This window comes from Canis lupus, chromosome 1 (genome assembly GCF_048164855.1).
Source record: "Canis lupus baileyi chromosome 1, mCanLup2.hap1, whole genome shotgun sequence".
NCBI classification, from domain to species: Eukaryota; Metazoa; Chordata; class Mammalia; order Carnivora; family Canidae; genus Canis; species Canis lupus.
The window spans coordinates 24,274,784-24,280,783 of record NC_132838.1 but is presented as its reverse complement, the minus strand read 5'-3'; positions in this window follow the sequence as shown (position 1 = coordinate 24,280,783).

The window sequence follows — 6,000 nt, the reverse complement described above, 5'->3', positions numbered from 1 at the left end:
CCCTTTCTCCACATCCTCTCCAACATTTGTTGTTTCCTGTCTTGTTAATTTTCCCCATTCTCACTGGGATGAGGTGGGATCTCATGGTGGTTTTGATTTTGGCTATCACTCCCTGATGGCCAGTGATGCGGGGCATTTTCTCATGTGCTTGTTGGCCATGGAAGACTTGACTAATTAATTCTACTACTTGTAACTGTATCATCCAGCATTGTGACAAGTAATCTTTTCCTCATATCTTTTCCCTCCTTGAGTGTTTCAGTGGCAGATGCAGCTTTCTCAACTCTTTCATAGGGCATTTATGACACTTCGGTTGTTGTTTTATAAGGAAATGTTGAATTGTGACATCTCCATATTCCCTGCTGTTCTGTTTCTTTGCTCTCTAACATACAATTACTTCATCACGTAATCTTTTTGAAGACATTTTAAGCAATAACCCAAGTTTAAGTTAAAATTTACTGCAGGTTAAAACCATAATGAGATCCCAACAGAATGTAAACCAAACAAACAAAATAAACAGAAAACAAGAAAAAAAAAAAAACAAGAAACACCCCCCCCACACACACACACACATTCACACAGTAAAATCCAACCAAACAAACAAAAAACACAAACAAATCTGGCAATACCAAGTTCTGGTAATGACGTAGAACAACTGGAATTCTTACACACTACTGGTGGGAATGTAAATTAGCACAATCATTTTGGCAATACGTAGGAAAGCGAAACATATGTCTACCTTATGGTCCATAAATATATACATATTTGCACCAAAAATGTATAAGGATGTTCTTGGCAGCTTTATTTACGATACCCAGAAATTGGTAACAGAATCAGTTGTGGTGTATTCATACAGGGGAGCACTATACAGAAATAAGGAGGCAGTGGGAAACTTCCATGGTGTTTTTTTTCTTTTCTTTTCTTTTTTTAAAAATAAATTTATTTTTTATTGGTGTTCAATTTACCAACATACAGAATAACACCCAGTGCTCATCCTGTCAAGTGCCCCCCTCAGTGCCCGTCACCCATTCACCCCCACCCCCCACCCTCCTCCCCTTCCACCACCTCTAGTTCATTTCCCAGAGTTAGGAGTCTTTATGTTCTGTCTCCCTTTCTGATATTTCCCACACCTTTCTTCTCCCTTCCCTTATATTCCCTTTCACTATTATTTATATTCCCCAAATGAATGAGAACATATAATGTTTGTCCTTCTCCAATTGGCTTACTTCACTCAGCATAATACCTTCCAGTTCCATCCACGTTGAAGCAAATGGTGGGTATTTGTCGTTTCTAATGGCTGAGGAATATTCCCTTGTATACATAAACCACATCTTCTTTATCCATTCATCTTTCGATGGACACCGAGGCTCCTTCCACAGTGTGGCTATTGTGGACATTGCTGCTAGAAACATCGAGGTGCAGGTGTCCCTGCGTTTCATTGCATCTGTATCTTTGGGGTAAATTGCAATTGTAAGTGCAATTGCTGGGTCGTAGGGCAGGTCTATTTTTACCTCTTTGAGGAACCTCCACACAGTTTTCCAGAGTGGCTGCACAAGTTCACATTCCCACCAACAGTGTAAGAGGGTTCCCTTTTCTCCGCATCCTCTCCAACATTTGTTGTTGCCTGCCTTGTTAATGTTCCCCATTCTCACTGGTGTGAGGTGGGATCTCATTGTGGTTTTGATTTGTATTTCCCTGATGGCCAGTGATGAGGAGCATTTTCTCAAGTGTTTGTTGGCTATGTCTATGTCTTCGTCTGTGAGATTTCTGTTCATGTCTTTTGCCCATTTCATGATTGGATTGTTTGTTTCTTTGGTGTTGAGTTTAATAAAGTTCTTTATAGATCTTGGAAACTAGCCCTTTATCTGATATGTCATTTGCAAATATACTCTCCCATTCTGTAGGTTGTCTTTTAGTTTTGTTGACTGTATCCTTTGCTGTGCAGAAGCTTCTTATCTTGATGAAGTCCCAATAGTTCAGTTTTGCTTTTGTTTCTTTTGCCTTCGTGGATGTATCTTCCAAGAAGTTACTGTGGCCAAGTTCAAAAAGGGTGTTGCCTGTGTTTTCCTCTAGGATTTTGATGGAATCTTGTCTCATATTTAGATCTTTCATCCATTTTGAGTTTATCTTTGTGTCTTTATGTATGTGTCTGTGTCTTTGTGAAAGAGAGTGGTCTGCTTCTGCATGTGAATGTCCAATTTTCCCAGCACCATCTATTGAAGAGACTGTCTTTCTTCAGTGGATAGTCTTTCCTCCTTTATCGAATATTAGTTGACCATAAAGTTCAGGGTCCACTTCTGGGTTCTCTATTCTGTTCCATTGATCTATGTGTCTGTTTTTGTGCCAGTACCACACTGTCTTGATGACCACAGCTTTGTAGTACACCCTGAAATCTGGCATTGTGAGGCCCCAGCTATGGTTTTCTTTTTTAAAATTCCCCTGGCTATTCAGGTCTTTTCTGATTCCACACAAATTTTAAAATAATTTGTTCTAACTTTCTGAAGAAAGTCCATGGTATTTTGATAGGGATTGCATTAAACGTGTAAATTGCCCTGGGTAACATTGACATTTTCACAATATTAATTCTGCCAATCCATGAGAATCGAATATTTTTCCATCTCTTTGTGTCTTCCTCAATTTCTTTCAGAAGTGTTCTATAGTTTTTAGGGTATAGATCCTTTACCTCTTTGGTTAGGTTTATTCCTAGGTATCTTATGCTTTGGGGTGCAATTGTAAATGGGATTGACTCCTTAATTTCTCTTTCTTCAGCCTCATTTTTAGTGTATAGAAATGCCACTGACTTCTGGGCATTGATTTTGTATCCTGCCATACTACCAAATTGCTGTATGAGTTCTAGCAATCTGGGGGTAGAGGCTTTTGGGTTTTCTATGTAGAGTATCATGTCATTGGCGAAGAGGGAGAGTTTGACTTCTTCTCTGCCAATTTGAATGCCTTTTATTTCTTTTTGTTGTCTGATTGCTGAGGCTAGGACTTCCAGTACTATGTTGAATAGCAGTGGTGAGAGTAGACATCCCTGTCTTGTTCCTGATCTTAGGGGAAAGGCTCCCAGTGCTTCTCCATTGAGAATGATATTTGCTGTGGGCTTTTCGTAGATGACTTTTAAGATGTTGAGGAATGTTCCCTCTATCCCTATGCTCTGAAGAGTTTTGATCAGGAATGGATGCTGTATTTTGTCAAATGCTTTCTCTGCATCTAATGAGAGGATCATATGGTTCTTGGTTTTTCTCTTGCTGATATGATGAATCACATTGTTTTACGAGTGTTGAACCAGCCTTGTGTCCCGGGGATAAATCCTACTTGGTCATGGTGAATAATTTTCTTAATGTATTGTTGGATCCTATTGGCTAGTATCTTGTTGAGAATTTTTGCATCCATGTTCATCAGGGATATTGGTCTGTAATTCTCTTTTTTGGTGGGGTCTTTGTCTGGTTTTGGAATTAAGGTGATGCTGGCCTCATAGAACGAATTTGGAAGTACTCCATCTCTTTCTGTCTTTCCAAACAGCTTTAGTAGGATAGGTATGGTTTCTTCTTTAAACGTTTGATAGAATTCCCCTGGGAAGCCATCTGGCCCTGGACTCTTGTGTCTTGGGAGGTTTTTGATGACTGCTTCAATTTCCTCCCTGGTTATTGGCCTGTTCAGGTTTTCTATTTCCTCCTGTTCCAGTTTTGGTAGTTTGTGGTTTTCCAGGAATGCGTCCATTTCTTCCAGATTGCCTAATTTATTGGCGTATAGCTGTTCATAATATGTTTTTAAAATCGTTTGTATTTCCTTGGTGTTGGTAGTGATCTCTCCTTTCTCATCATGATTTTATTAATTTGAATCTTCTCTCTCTTCTTTTTAATAAGGCTGGCTAATGGTTTATGTATCTTATTAATTCTTTCAAAGAACCAACTCCTGGTTCTGTTGATATGTTCCACAGTTCTTCTGGTCGCGATATCGTTGAGTTCTGCTTGAATCTTAACTAACTCTCTTCTTCTGCTGGGTGTAGGATCTATCTGATGTTTTTTCTCTAGCTCCTTTATGTGTAAGGTTAGCTTTTGTATTTGAGTTCTTTCCAGTTTTTGAATGGATTCTTGTATTGCGAGGTATTTCCCCCTTAGGACTGCTTTTGCTGCATCCCAAAGATTTTGAATGGTTGTATCTTCATTCTCATTAGTTTCCATGAATCTTTTTAATTCTTCCTTAATTTCCTGGCTGACCCTTTCATATTTTAGCAGGATGGTCCTTAACCTCCACGTGTTTGAGGTCCTTCCAAACTTCTTGTTGTGATTTAGTTCTAATTTCAAGGCATTCATGGTGTTGGTAAGATTTTACATCCTGATCTTAGACGCAGTTATATGGCAGTATTTATTTTATGAAAAATTATGAAACTGTATACTTAGGAATCTTTGCATATATTTTGCACTTCAGTAGAAAAGTTTACTAAATAAATATAAAAGTTATTTATTTATTTATTTATTTATTTATTTATTTATTTATTTATTTATTTATTTATATTTTTAGAGTGATAGAGTATGAGCAGAGAAGGGCAGAGGGAAGAAGGAATATTAATAAGGCTCCACACTCAGCATGAAGTCCAAGTCGGGGTTTGATCTCATGACCCTGAGATCACGATCTGACCTGAAATAATCAAGAGTCAGATGCTTAACCAAGTAAGCCACCCAGGTGCCCCAATATTAAAGGCATATTAAAGAATTTAATGCCAGGGGATCCCTGGATTGCTCAGTGGTTTAGCGCCTGCCTTTGGCCCAGGGTGTGATCCTGGAGTCCTGGGATCGGGTCCCACGTCGGGCTCCCTGCATGGAACCTGCTTCTCCCTCTGCCTGTGTCTCTGCCTCTCTCTCTCTCTCCCTCTCTCTCTGTCTCTCTCTGTCTCTCATGAATAAATAAATAAAATCTTAAGAAGAAAAGAATTTAATGCCAGATGGTTGGAAAATTTCTATGGTCCATAATTAAAAGACGCATCACAATTGCAGAAACCCTAGAATATAGAAAAAGTAAAAGTGCAACTTACAATTCAGTACTCATGTATTCAAGCATTTATATATTGTTTTTATTGAGGAATAATTTACAAACAAAACATGCATAGATATTAAGCATACAGTTCAATAAATTTTGATGCACATATACATTAAGGTAATTATAGCCCTATAAACAGAAGATTTCCATTACTACTTCAAGTTTCTTGTGCTTCTTTCCAGTCAATAGCTCATGTCCTATTCCCAGAGAGAGCAACTATTAATTATAGCACATTAGGTTAGTTGTGCTTATCTTTGAACCTGTTATAAATAGAACAAGGTAGTTTATATATTCTTGTGTTTGGCTTCTTTACTTAATATTATGTTTTTAATATTCATTAAAATTTTTTAATGTACCAGTAGTTAATTTTTATTTTATTAACATACCACTATTTCCTTTTCTATTTCCTTGGTTTTAGATAGTTTCCTGGGTTTTTCCCAGTTTGGAGTTATTTACGAATTAAATTGCAGTCAACATTTTAGCAGAAATTTTTCTTGAAATATGTGTACTGTCTATAAATATTTGTTTATCCCCAGGTCATAAAGATAGTTTCCTTTTAAAAACTTTGTTTTTTCTTTTATGTTTGTGTGTTTGATCTATATCAAATTAATTTTCACATAGAGTATGAGGTGGGGATCAAGGTTCTTCTGTTTTCATTATGGTTTATAAGTTCCAGCTCAATTTATTGAAAAACAAAATAAGTCAAAACTTTTCTTTCTCTATTTAATTACCTTGCCATTGGCTGTCGAAAATCATTGAAAATCAATCAGCCGTATATGTAGTGAACATCTATTAAGGACTTTTTATTCACTGATCTCTTTACTTACTTTTGTGTTCATAATTTACTGTTTTAATTACTGTACCTGTGAAATAAGTATTGAAATCATGTAGTGAGTATTTATTTATTTGTTCTTATCCTTAGATAATACCAATGCATTTATGGACCTCTTTACAATGGGA